This window comes from Colossoma macropomum, unplaced genomic scaffold, assembly GCF_904425465.1.
Source record: "Colossoma macropomum unplaced genomic scaffold, Colossoma_macropomum, whole genome shotgun sequence".
In the NCBI taxonomy this organism is placed as follows: Eukaryota; Metazoa; Chordata; class Actinopteri; order Characiformes; family Serrasalmidae; genus Colossoma; species Colossoma macropomum.
In genome coordinates, this window is record NW_023494809.1 from 31,455,410 (window position 1) to 31,469,578 (window position 14,169).

The 14,169-nt window shown below is 43.6% G+C and overlaps 1 protein-coding gene across 1 annotated transcript in view; it reads left to right on the plus strand.

Annotated features, from left to right (window-relative positions):
- Nucleotides 1–7,736: 7,736 nt before the first annotated feature.
- Nucleotides 7,737–14,169, plus strand: part of LOC118799000 (myosin VIIA and Rab interacting protein) — a 258,885-nt gene continuing 252,452 nt past the window's right edge. The window contains exon 1 of the mRNA XM_036558667.1: nucleotides 7,737–7,820. The gene's annotated coding sequence lies outside the window, so the exon portion shown is untranslated. The remainder of the gene's footprint in view (nucleotides 7,821–14,169) is intronic.

Consider the following 14,169-nt stretch of genomic DNA (forward strand, 5'->3'; position numbering starts at 1 on the left):
GTCATGTTTTTATTCTTTACAGTGGTCGTAATTTTAACACTAAAGTTTGGTCAGCAGGGGGAGCAGTGCACTCACTGCCCGACCTCAAATTCCTCCTATGAGCACAGCTATTGGCTCACGAGCCACTGAATGTCATTTTATTGGCTCCCTATAGAAACATCTGCATGAATTAGGACATGCTTTACACAAATGATATGTAAGTGAGGTGCTGGTACGAGGGCGCTTGATTTCACGCACTGCAGCTGATTCCTTACTAGCGATGAAATCTCCCCTCGTTCACAAGTCCGAGGCAGAGCATTTTGCAAAAGTGGCCGAATTGGTGCAGTTTTTTTATGCAACTTTGAAAGAGCACTGCAGATACAGGCCCTTATCACAGTAGGAAACTCCAACAGCCACTTGTATCTGCAGCGGCAGTGCCGCATTGTGTCAACATAGTTAAGCTAGCCAGATTTGGAGCGCACATCTATTACAGACTTGCCGGAAACAGTAACAGGTAGGGCTGGACGATAAAACGATAACACTAATTATCGCGATATAGCTTTTCCTCGATAGAGCGATACGACATGTTCGACAAATGTTCGATATAATACACCGTTCTCACACTTCCATCTTCCAGCGAAAGCCTTGGTGGCGTTTTCTATTGCAAGGGAAGCGACACTACTCTGCTGTCGCCAGGAGAGGGCGCACTTCCGAGTTTTTCTACATGATTAGAGAGGGAGGGGGCGACGAGTAAGATGAGTCTTTAGCAGCGTCTGAAACGCGGAGTTACATTCCCTGTTTGAGTGGAGCGACAGGCGATCTGCTCTCCTGTGTCCGAGTCTGAGTGACAAGGTCAGTGGTGTAACTGTACTGACCTACAGTGACCTCACCTCTTTACCAACATCCTAACCAGCTTTAGCAGCGTTAAATCACAATCACAATCCTCACAACTACAGCGCTGTTACAGCGCTCAGTCATATTTTAGTATTAGTGCGTTCACAAGCAACGAAAGTGAAAGAAAGTGGTTCATGTAAATTACAGCCCTGATTTAACCGACAGTAACCTGAGGAAGCTGTGAGGCAGTGGAGAGCGGGAGAGCACTAGCTTTCCAGGCTAGCTGTTTTTTCCAGGCTAGCACAGAGAAAGAAGGACTCCGTTTGTCTGGTGTTGATATTTTGCAGTTCACCACTTAAACTCCTACGATAGTATAGAGAAATCCAGTCGTCTAGCTGGTGTCTGAACACTGTGATGTCGTGTGTAGCGGGGTAGCCGAGCGCTCGGCACCAGCTAAAAATAATCCGTTTTCTTTCTTAAATTATGACTATTACAAAATAGCCGTGCTTTTCCAGCTGGTAAAAACAGCTCAGCAGACACTCTCCCACTCTCCCACGACAGATCTGTGAAATGTTCCACTGGTTGGTGAGTGTTTGTCGTGTTCTGACCATAAAGGATAGTTTAAAACAGCGATTAACCACCCAGGAGCAAAAATCAGCCTTCAAACTAGAAAGAAATAACGATTTGACATTTATCGCGGTATGTATCGATATCGAACGATATGAATTTTGTTTATTGTGATAACGTTTTTGGCCATATCGCCCAGCTCTAGTAACAGGATATTCATACTTTGCGCATGTAAGAGCAGCTATGAATATGAAAGTAGCACATCTGAGGCAGCAAAAAATGGAAATTTTTGACAGAGCCAAAAACGTTGTCCAAAGCATGTCAGTCACATTCTGGACATATTAAATATGAAGTGATTCCAATAACATTGATCGCACAGAACGTCTCGGCCAATTTGGATCAATTTAGTTAACTTTAATCCTTTAAGGCAGACATAAGTGTGGCTATTTCTGCCATGGCTTGTGGGACAAACTCTTTTTGAACAGTAAAATGTATGAATCGCCAGAAACTTAAGCCCGGGCGACGGACCACGCCCAAACCTCTCCCCCTCCTCCTGCTACGCCCTATACATTCTTCCATTTCCCATTACAAAAAGTTTGCATCCCACCACCTCCCCATCTCCTCCTACCCTTCCATGACTGCTCGCTCTGGCTGAGGGACGGGAGTGTCCAGCTTCCTTGATCTCAGCAAGCTGCCCCAGAACTCCTGCCCAAGTCTCTGAGTTCCTTCCTCTGTCCCTGACTCATACACGGGAGACTTGACTCAGACTTGTACAACAGAGACTTGTGGCTTGACTCAAACTTATAGACCAAAGCCTCAAGAATCAAATCGGACGCCAGACACAGGGCTCAACTCTTACTCATGCCAGAGACTCTAATTGGAGTCTTACACAAGAGACTTGGCTCAGACTTGTATGCCACAGACTCGACTATGACTCATACACCAGAGACTTGACTTGGACTCTAACTTTGTACACCACAGCCTTGAGACTCAACTCAGACTCGTATGCCACATACTCAAATTGTACTCATACACCAAAGACTGTACTCAGACTTGTACATCAGAGACTCAAAACTCGACTCTCACGCCAGAGACTTGATTCGGACTCGTACACCAGAGACTCGAGACTCTACTCGGACTCGTACACCAGAGACTCGAGACTCTACTCGGACTCGTACACCAGAGACTCGAGACTCTGAACGGACTTGTACACCAAAGCTTCAAGAATCGACTCTGATTCATATGCCAAACTCAAGAATCAACTATGACTCATGCCAGAAACAATACTCGGACTCGCACACCAGAGACTTGAAACCTGACTCAGACTTGTACGCCAGACTCAACTCTGACTCATATGCCAGAGACTCGACTTGGACTCATGCTGTAGGCCTGATTACCTTTGTTCAAAAAGTTAGAACAACTTATTTTCTTCCAGCGCCCTGGAGAATCGTACTAAAAGAACCATTCATATAACGCATCCACGCCATTGGATTTAATGGTAGTATGAATGGGTTTCAATGACGCTCAGTAGCAGTTTATTAGTGTGTGTGTGTGTGTGTGTGTGTGTGTGTGTGTGTGTGTGTGTGTGTGTGTGTGTGTGTTTAAGGTAGTAACAGTGAGTGGTGAGTGGCTGCTGTTTATCCTAATCGGCCTCTATATCTCTACTCTGAGGGTCTCAGCTGGATCCTTCAGAAGTTTTCTGCCCTCAGCAGATTCAGCTGTGCTGCTTTGATGATCAGCAAACCAGAGTGCTGATCCTCTTTCTGGCACCTTTCCATGTCTGTCCCCCACTGTGTTTACAGGTTGTACTTATTTTGCACTGATTTGGAAAGATGCATATGCTGCCAATTCTATGTTTATGAAAGAGGACACGTATGCAAGAATACACAGGCTCTCTCGCTCTCTCTCGCTCTCTCTCGCCCTCTCTCGCTCTCTCTCTCCCGGTCTCGTTCTTTCCCCATGATTGGCCTGTTTAGGTTCAGAGTATTTGGCACAGACAGTGGATCTGTTGCCTGGCTGCTCTGACATGGGTGGCTGGTCTCTCTGGTAACAGCTTTACGGACGCCCTTGTTGCCACGTCCAGCAAAAGGTGCAAGGGCAGGTGCGACTGTGTGTGGGAGAGCAGTTTAGGGAAACCGAAGTATCCCCTTCACCTTTGAAATCAAAGTTACACCAGTAAGTTACACAGTCAGTGCTTATCCAATCAGGTGTAATTAAGACTCAAGGAGACTTTAATAAAATAAATAAATTTCCTCACTTTTTTAAAATGACGCTGATGTATGTAAGCATATTCAATTTTCAGAACCTCCCGCTCCACAGCGAAGCCACAAAAACAAACCATATAAAATTCATCATTTTTTGTGCTGTTATGAAAACCAGCACATTTACTTATGTACACCTGTTCAGCCTGCAGCAGTTTAGCCCCGCCCACTCATGCTGAAGTTATAAGGAGTGGGCTGCTATTTAAAGGAGGCCCGATACAGGGCAGCCAGTCAGTGGTCTGTCTCAGGAATCAAGCTTTGCTTAGCCAGCTAACTTTTAATCTTAGTTTGGTAACAGTGGATTACTTTTTACTGGATTATATCACCATGGCAACTTATGCTGGCCACCTAATCTGCTCTGGTGGAAATTCAATTAGTGATTACAGATCAAAGTCGGCTCTTGCACCAATCAGAGCTGAGCTTCTGATCAATCAGGCACAGACTTGTGATGAAGGTGGAACCTTCTGGTCTTTTTCAGTCACATTTCTTTTTGCTTTGATGTTTAACATCAACCGTGAAAAATCTTTTCAGCAGTTTGAGAGAGAGAGATGTGAAGCAACTCTAACTCGGTGACAGCTGCTTTTGACTGTTAGAAATACTTATATATTTATATATATTATGTGCATGAGCACAAGGATTAATCACAGCCTGAGTGTCTGAATCTGGGTTAACAGAGAAGGTTGTTAACCAATGTTAGCAGTCATAAAACGAGGCAACCGTGGTTGAATTTGCCAGAGTTGCTCCATGAGATCAGCGCCAAATTAAGTCTTTTAATTAAGTTTTTAAAGTAGTTTTTTCTTTATTGCACCATTCTGAGTAACTCTAGAGGCTGTTGTGTGAAAATCCCAGGAGATCAGCAGTTACAGAAATAAACCAGTCCATCTGCCATTAACTACAATACCACGGTCAAAATTACTGATCACACTTTTCTGTAACAGAAATAGCCTAATTAAATCTGAGTCATAAAGGTTTAAATTATGTGTGTAAAAAAGGAATAAAACCACAGAAGTACAAGAAAGTGTAGAAAATGGGCCGCTGCATTAAACTCTCTACCAACTCCACCGAAGCGTTTTTGCCATGAGTAATCTTTGAAGTAAACAGCAAGATGTTTAGGAGATTAGACCAGCACTGCTCTGGACTGCCCAGCCAAAACGTGAGGTTCATTAGTCCCCCTAACAAGCCAGCTGTTGCGTAATGTGCTAACTCTAAAACTTTTTTGTCATAAATAAATTTCATTGTCATTAATAAAATGAATGCTGTAGGTTAGACGATCAAAAGCAATGCTTTACATGAGTCAGCACACATTTGAATCAGAGTCTCAATCCTGTCTGCTTTCGATCCGCTAAACAGGGCCTGGTTTCCCAAAATCTCAGCACAAAATAGATTCTTAACTGGTAAAGCGAGCATCACAGTGAATACTCTCTCTCTACCAGCTGAGATGGTCTTAACATGATACTTTTGGGTCCTGAATTCTGCTTTTGCTCTCTTCACGTGAGTTTTTATTGGCTACGCTAACGGACCACGTGATCACGGAACAGGACCTTGCTCAACTGTCTGAGCTGCCAAATGTTCACACTGACCAATAAAGTTCTCCTAGGCTGCTAAGCTCCCTCACAAAAACAGCCAACAGCTCTCAAAGCTTCTCTCGTCCTGTTAAGACTTTAAATCCCCCAGAACCGCTCCTGATCACGGACAATTCAGTGGGGTAACATTCTCAGCATTTTCAGACACGTTTCCCCCCCAGACCAGAGAACCGGCGTCAACACAAGCAGCAGAAACTCAGTGTCACCACTAATTTGCCATTTTCTCCCTCAGTTTTACTGTATTTGAATTAATATTTATTGATTCAATCAGTCAAATCGATTTAACCAAAGCTTATATGTTCAGAACATCTGCAGTGTTTACATCCATGCATAACACTTAAAATGGCATCTTGACACATTTTCAGAACTGGCTTCCTCTTTCAGTGTGTAGGCTTTGTGTGTTCTGCTGCTTAAAGTGGAATTCCACCAGGATTTACAGGATATCTGCATAATTCAATCATTGAGATCTAAGCAAACTCATTCGGAGTGGTTTGATGTCAAATGCTTCATCGTAGACTCGTTTGTTTTGTTTTCTTTACAGTGGTGATGATGGGAACCAGGAGTCATGATATCTGTGATGCTAATGTAGCCATTTTATTTATTACCCAAAACCCAGTGAACCTTAGATGTAACATTTATGCACTTAATAATTGGAATCCAGCAGTCATCTGATTATTCAAGTGGTCGTGTAAACAGCAGTTTCTTAGCTCATGTTAAGGCCGTTATTAGACTTCTACAAATCTGAGTGTGATTTGAGCTCAGTAATGCGGTTCCTCAGTGCTGTAAACTCTTACTGATTTCTCTCAGTCTGAGCATGTGTGAAAACAGAGCGCGTACCGGAAACAGTGAGCAGCGTTTAACACACCGCGAGACACAGCACAGCACTTCTGGAGCGACGCTGAAATCAAATACGTGCTTGACGAAGGATTTAGATATTCATATTTGCTGCCAAAATGACTGGATGGTTTAAATAAAAGCCGCGGTATGTAGTTTGAGTTTTACGTTACGTTTACGTCTCGCCTTCTGTGAGTTTATTGGCTGGTTGCAAAGCAGAAATCTGATTACTGTCTGACTCGTGTTGACCCGGAGCGTTCCCATTATCTGATTACTCGAGCATATTAACGCACTGACCTATCCAGGGTGTTTCCACCCAATGAGTGTTGGGATAGTCTCCAGCACCTCCATCGACCCAGGAGAATATGCAGCGATGATGATGATCAAGATTAGTGACAATCAGATTTTCTGCAGTTATCAGATTATTAACATTATCATATATAGTCTGTCTGAGTGTTCTTGTGCTTGTCTGTATTAGTTTTTCATTGCTTCACAGTAACCAGGCCAAAGCGCTGCCAGTCCACTAGGAATTCTCCTGACTACTATAGTAAAGAGTGGTTCTGTAAAAATTGAGTTCTGTATAGAACCGTTTCATGCTTAAACGGTTCTTTGCATGGTGAAATCGTTCTTCAGATTAATGAATGTGTTGTATGTGGTTCCATGTAAAACCTTTTTTGAAAATGGTTCTGCATAGCACCAAAAAGGGTTCTGCTATTCTTATGTCAAGCTTGTAATAGTTCTTGGAGAAGAACCCTTTTTGGTGCTATATAGAACCATTTTCAGGTTCCACAGACAACCATATACAACATTCTCCATCAATCTGAAGAATCATTTCATCAAGCAAGAAGCCATTTGAGCATGAAATGGTTCTATACGGCTTATTATTCAGTAACTACAGGGGCTTTAATGCAAACTGGCTGAGCTGTTCTTAGGTTATAGAAGTGTGTAATAAAGCTTTGGGCCCACCGGTGGGTTTTGGGTGTTTTAAAGGGTCTAAGGAACCCTTGAACCATCTTTAAGATTGGGGGTGTTGGATATGAACTCTCCAGGGTGTTGGATCTCCCGGTCCAGGATTGGGCACCCCGGCTCCAGAACGCAGCATCTCATCTGTTTGCTTTGTTTACATGTTTATCATTTAATTATGCAGACATGCATAAAAATATCAGTGAACTTCCCCTTTAAGAGCCCAGTCTCTCTGGAAATCAAGCAGAATCGGTGAATCATTGAATCAGACTCGCTGGAGAGAGTCGGTTCAGCAGAACTGATTCGAACTCCCCATCACTACTCAGCAGGCGTGTTACCGCGGCGACTTCGAAAAGGACGAGAAGGCGCTCTGATTGGCCGCTCGGGGCGGGACGCTCAGGTGGTAGAGGTGGGCGGAGTCAGCGGCTGGATGTCAACGCGTAAAAAAGGGGAGGTGTCGTCAAAAAGAGGGGAAAAAAAAAAAAGCAAAACAATCGCCCCTCAGTGTTCACGCCCCCTTCAGACCGCACACCAACCCAATAAATAAGTAAATAATTAATTAATAATCCGGCGTAAATCAGATCTCGCGCCTGCCAAGTGCCCCTCGTAAGTCAGAGCGCGTGACTGTGACTCTGATGCTGAATTGCGGCGGCGTGGGAAAGGAGCGAGGGGGTGGGGGTGGGGGGCGGCGAGGTGCGGGCGCGAGCGATCCGGTGGAAGTTACCGAGCCACATACGTGTCCATCTCGCGCTGCCCGTGACCGAGGACGGCGGCGCATCCAGCGGCCGGTGCATTTGGCGTAAGTTGCTGTGCGCGTGACTGCGAGGGCTTCGGATGGATGAATGGAAAGTTGGTGTCTGAGCAGGTGGGGCGCGGAGTGATCAGCTGAGCTCGGCGCGCGCGGATCTGATGCAGATGTGCTGGTGTGACCGGTGTAGGTGAGGCAGGAGAATAAGGACGTGGCGCGTGCATCCACCGCTGCCACGCTATGTCGCGAGGACGCAGCGTTTGTGACCGGCCTTCGGGCTGAAGATGAGGTCAGATCCAGGCTGTGCCGCTGTTTTCCGCTCTGCAGGTGGATGTTATGATGTTATGAGGCGCTGCAGGTCAATCTTTTGTTTTAGCTACAGAAAAGTGGCTCAGTCCGCCCCGTTTATTCCCCCCGTGAACATAGTGGACATGTTTATTCTTAATATTTTAATAAATGCCTTTTCTGCCGGCTTGTTTATTATGAGGAAAACACCGAGGAATCATTAAAAACATAGATATATGAGGGGCAAAAATCTGGGCTGCCCGATGTTGTTTAATCAGTTGTCCCGGTTTCAGACAGCCGGTCAGGTGAGCTGCTGCTCTGCTGGACTTACAACCTGCAACCACACCGGCCTTTCCTGGTTCTTCATGGGTTCTTTAGTAAAGGCAGTGGTTCTATTTAGAACCATGAGGTCTTTGCAGAGCCATTTGCATGGTGAGTCTTCAGATTGATGGAGGGTGTGAAAACGGTTCTCTACAGCACCACAAAGTGTTCTGCTGTTGTTTTACAAGACATCATAACAATAGAAGAACACTTTTTCGTTCTATATAGAACCATTTTCAATAAGGTGCTATGTAGAACCATATGCAATACATTCTCCATCAGCCTAAGAGGCTATTTCATCATGCACAGAACTGTTGAAGCATGAAATGGTTCTATATAGAACTCATGGCTCTAAACGGAACCATTCCCTTTACTAAAGAATCCTTGAAGAACCGTCCTTTTTGGAGTGTGGGTGTGTTGGATGCAAACTTTTCTAGGGTGCTGGATCTCCAGGACGAGGACTGGGCACCTCTGTTCTAGAGCGTAGCGTTTGATGAAACCATTGCCCTTAGTGAAGAACCCTTGAAGAACCATCTTCTCACTTTCTTTTTTAATATGTAGGCTAATTTAACCAGACTGGTCCATATTTATGCTAAAAACACACTCATGGTCAGTTTATCGATATTTGTCAGAGGTTTAGATGTAAATTACAGCCTTCAGCCTAAAAGTAGTTCCTCCAGGGTTCTTCAGTAAAAGCCGTGGTCAGGAATAGAACCCAAGGAATGCTCTAATGCTTCTTTGTGTGGTTAAATGAAGGAAAACCTGTTGCATATGGATCTTGAAATAGCTCTATGTAGCACCTAAGAGTTCTGCCATTGTTAAAGAACCTTCTTTTGGTGCTATATAGTCAGGCTGAACAATTTGAGCGAAATATCGAATTGCAGTGTTTCTGACCGGTATTGTGATTTTTGTTTTCTGTAAATTGAGGTTCCGAACCTCCAGCACTTCCGCTTTCTTGCTTGTTGTGGTTGTGATGTCACAGCACACGGGTGTTTGGTTGCTTCTGATTGGTCTAACTTATCTACGAGCTCCTGTTGATAAAATAGACTATCATTAAAATTGCAGTTTTTGATTTTGATATAAATACAATCTTTCAGCTCTGCTAAACGAAAGTGCAGTGAGTGCTGTTCATGGCACTACACACTTAAAGGTGGTTCTTCAAGGTTCTTACTAAAAACAATGACTCTAGAGTTCTGTATAGTTCTGCTTAAATGGTTCTCCGCATGGTGAAATGCTTCTTTAGATTGACGAAGAATGTGTTTGTATATGGTTCTATGTGGAACTTCTTTGAAAATGATGCTGTATAGCATCAAAAGGGGCTCTGTTACGATGTCAAGCTTTTTGGTGCTATATAGAACCATTTTCAAAAAGGGTTCTTCTATTGTTACAAACTTGACATCGTAACAGTAGAATAGCACTTTTTGGAGCTACATAGAATCTGAAGAACCATTTCACCAGTCAAAGAACCCTTTGAGCATGCAAATTGTTCTTTATAGATCTAAATGGAAACATTGCATTTGCTAAAGAGCCTTTGAAGAAGCTTCTTTAACTGTGTAGTGCTAAAGAATGTGGTGTGGACAAGGATGGGGTCAGCCGGAGTCACTCTCACCACGCGATCATGGTCCTCTTTGTAGCTGTATTAGCATTGTTTGGAGAGGTCACGCACTTCTTAAGGCCATGTGATGATGTTTATGGTGGCCCAGTAGGGGCTTAGCCACCCTGTACCCCATTCATCATTGGTCACTTTCAGGTGGATGAGCGACCTTAACACAGCAGTGACCACTGGACGCGGTAGTGCTATAGTTGTGTGGTGTTGGTATGAGTGTATCAGGCACAGCGGTGTTGCTGAGGTGCTAGGTTGCGAGTGGTCCACTGCCTGCTTCAGTCCATGTGGGCTGCTCCCACAATGCCTGAGCAGGAGTCCAGTACTAAGCCATTGTCTGACTAAACTTGTCCACTAACATGTCCACTACTGAGGAGATTATTAGTTTTATCATCCCTCAAATGACCTCATGCTGAGATAAACAGATAGCTGAGATAGCAGAGCTCAGTAACGCTGAGATTAATAACTGATCATCACATTGATTTATCAGTCTACTCAGGCTTTAGCAGAGCTCAGTAACACTGATTAATAACCGATCACATTGATTTATCAGTCTACTCAGGCTTTAGCAGAGCTCAGTAACGCTATGAGAAGCTCAGCTCTTTAGCTTCATATACCAAACCTGGCTGTGATCTTAGACTCTGAGCTGTTATAACCTGCATGTAAACACATGATCACTGAAGTTGCTTCTTATCATGTGAGAAAATCACTAAAGTTCATCCTTTTCTCTCTCAGAGCGACGCAGAGAAACTCGTTGCTGCGTTTGTTCAGCAGAGATGATCACTGTAATGATCTTCTTACTGGAGAGAACAGTCCATCCTCTAGAACCCGTACAGAACACAGCAGCACGGATCCTCACAGCACCAACACAGAGAGCTCATATCACCCCGTTACACACTGCACTGACCGCCTGGGTCTGTTAGAGAGAGTTTAAAGCTCTGCTGCTGGATTTTAAAGCTCTAAATGACCTTAAAGCTCCTGAGTGTCTGTTTATGATCTCAGATCTGCAGATTCTGACCTTCTGAACTCCTTCAGTAAAACACAGAAAACGTGGAGAGACTCTTTCAGTTATTCTGCTCCTAAACTGTGGAGCTCAGTTCAGCTTTTATTAGCCAGTCGAGCTCAGAGCTCACTTTTAATGAACACCTGAAAACGCAGCTCTTTAACTCAGCGCTTCATTAAACTCTACGGCTCTTTTTAATTTGTCTTATGATTTGAAATTAATACTCATAGTTTCTTCTATTACGATTAAGCTTTGTCACCCGTCTGCAAATGCCACTGGGATTTGAAGTGCTCTAATAATAAATATTATTGACTCACACCAGCAAAGTGAAGCTACAAGGGGTTTCTAATAAAGTGGCCAGTTATGCTGCAAGACGGTAAAGCTCGATTCCGACGTGGTTTTGTTTTGTTTTCATGCTATAAAGTGGAGTGTGATCTCATAATCCTGCGCTGGGTTTCATTGCTGTGGTAAATAAAGATTCAGGCAGGAAATAAAGGTCAGGACGCTGGACGAGTGGAGAGGCAGAATGGAGGCCGGTCTGACGGATAGCAGGAGGTACAGTTGAGCCCCAGAACACAACAGCGAGGCTTTGTCGCTTTTCCACTCGTATTGTTCAAGTAAGACAAATGACACAGCGGAGGTGCAGATACTCCTTATCACACGGATCTGCAGGAGGAGCCGTAACCCGGCGTTGTTCTCGGATTAGGCCGGAACCTTCTTGTTCTGTTACTGACCCTGTTAAAGCCACTCGCAGCTCTCCTCACTGACCGCACCTCGCCTGATTATGTCTGATCTGACTGATCACCTCAGCCTCTCTCAGCTCTTACACTCTTCAAGGGTTCTTTAGTGAACAGAATTGTTCTATGTACAGCCGTTTCGTGCTTAAATAGTTCTGTGCATAGTAAAATGGTTCTTCAGACTGATGGAGAATGTGTTGAATATGGTTCTATATAGCACCCAAAAGGGTTCACTTGTATGCTCTTAAAGATGGTGCTTTAAGGGTTCTTTAGTGGAAAATGGGTCATTAATGGGTTCTTTGCATCATTAAAGGGTTCTTCAGATTGATGGAGAGTGTTTTATATGGTTCTATATGAAGGCTTAGCATAGCACCAAATAGGGTTCTTCTATTATTACAGACCTGACATCGTATCAAAAGAAGAACCATTTGTGGTGCTATATAGAACCCTTTTCAAAATGATTCTTTACAGAACCATCTATAGCACATTCTTTGTCAGTCTGAAGAACCGTTTAATGATGCAAAGAACCTTTTAATCATGCAAAGGATTCTTTGTATGTTCATGATTCTATATAGAATAATTTTCTTACTAAAGAACCCTTGAGGAACCATCTTTTTTTTTTGTGTGTGTGTGTCTGCAAGCCTGACGTCACTTGGGGCTAAATAGAACCATTTTCTAAAAGGTTCTGTATAGAACCATATACAACACATTCTCCATCAGTCTGAATAACCAGTTCACTATGCAAAGAACCTTTTAAGCATGCAGATGGTTTTATATAGAACGCGTGGCTCTAAATAGAACCTCTGCCTTACTAAAGAACCCTTGAGGAACCATCTTTAAGAGCGTAACCTTCAGCTTTTTGCTTTTCACACAGTTTCGCTCTCTCCAGTTTGCTGTTGTCTTTTGTTGTGTGACAGTTAAAGATGAGTGTGCTGGAAAGGTTCTTTGGAGCGAAGCTACTGAAGAACACTTTTTGGTTCCTCTATAAGACACTTGATTTCTTTGAAGGGCTCATATTTTCCAGTTCATTTGTACAGAACCATTTCCAGCCTCTCTCTCACTTCAAATTGAGCAGGCTGTATTTGTTGCTGCGTATTTAAGACTGATGTATGTAAATGGCCTCTGCTCTGATTGGCTGCCCTGTATTGTGCTTCATTTACTGTGATTCGTCCTGTCTGGGAAACGTTCTTTATAACTTCAGCGTGAGTGGGTCGGCCTAAATTGCTAGTTAATTAATAAAGGGGTCCTTTTGCCGCTGTATGGACTGGGAAGTGTTTTGAAACTTTAGCAGCGTTTACATAGAACCTCAAACTTTTTCCAAAAAAGAAAGGAAGTTTTACTCTTTGAAGAACAAGATAAAGGCGAGTGTATGTAAAGCCCTCTGCAGCTTCTCCGGACCTGCTGAATGTTGTTTTATGTGCGAAAGCTATTTGTCTAAGGTGCGTCTCTCACACTCGAGCTTTAATCTCCGAGCATCAGACGCCGCTAGAGTTCAGTAAATATTATAGCCCGTCAGTTTTAGCTGAAGAGCTCTGGAGCCTCTCAGCTGGTAGGCAGAGACCGCAGCATCACCTGAAGTGGCTGGTGCACATGTAAAGCTGGCTTGTCTCCATCCTAGGCTAACTGCTAACGGCTAACCCCAAGAGACTGGCTTTTCCTTCCACTCTCTTTTCCTGTTAACTCATTACAGTCTGATGTCGCTCCTTTGACAATAACCTGGACTGACCGACCTCAGGCTGCAGCTCAGTACACGAGGTGAGGGACTCATGTTCTGACCAAATTATCTGCATTTATTTGCATACCGGTATAACCTTAATGACAAAACTGATACCTTAAGAAGAATTTTAGTCGCCATACCAGGTGAGCCGGTATACTGACCACTACTACTCACGTGCAGCCTTCACTTTGAGACACATCTATCATGATGATCAGATTATCTCCCCTTAATGACAGTACCGCTAGTCTGAGGAGCTGAAAGCTACGCACACTTCCTCTGAGCACTGTGAGGTCAGCAGTGCTGTTTCTGACCCTCCAGGCAGCGCACCTGAACCCACTTTGATTAAACTGCCATCGGCTTTACTTACTACACCCCGGTGTGGACTGTTCGGCTACAAACTGCTCAGTAGAGAGGAAGTGACATGATGGAGAACCTGTGAGCTCTGCATCAGTGTGCACTTGATTATTTACCATAAACTCATTATATACGTCTTGTCCAAGTGGTCAGCAACCCTCTGAATTTATTCTCTTGCAAAGTTTTGGTTTAAAATGTATTTTAATCCATTTATTTTATTTCATGCAGGGTGTTAAGGCCAAAGAGTCCCCATAGAAAACTTTTTTTTCAGATCTTTATTTATTCATTTTTTTGCCATCTTCAACATTACATATAAAAACCACTTCACTGGTGGTTTTGGGTAGTAAATAAAATTATTTGTGCTTTAGACATGGCAGCAC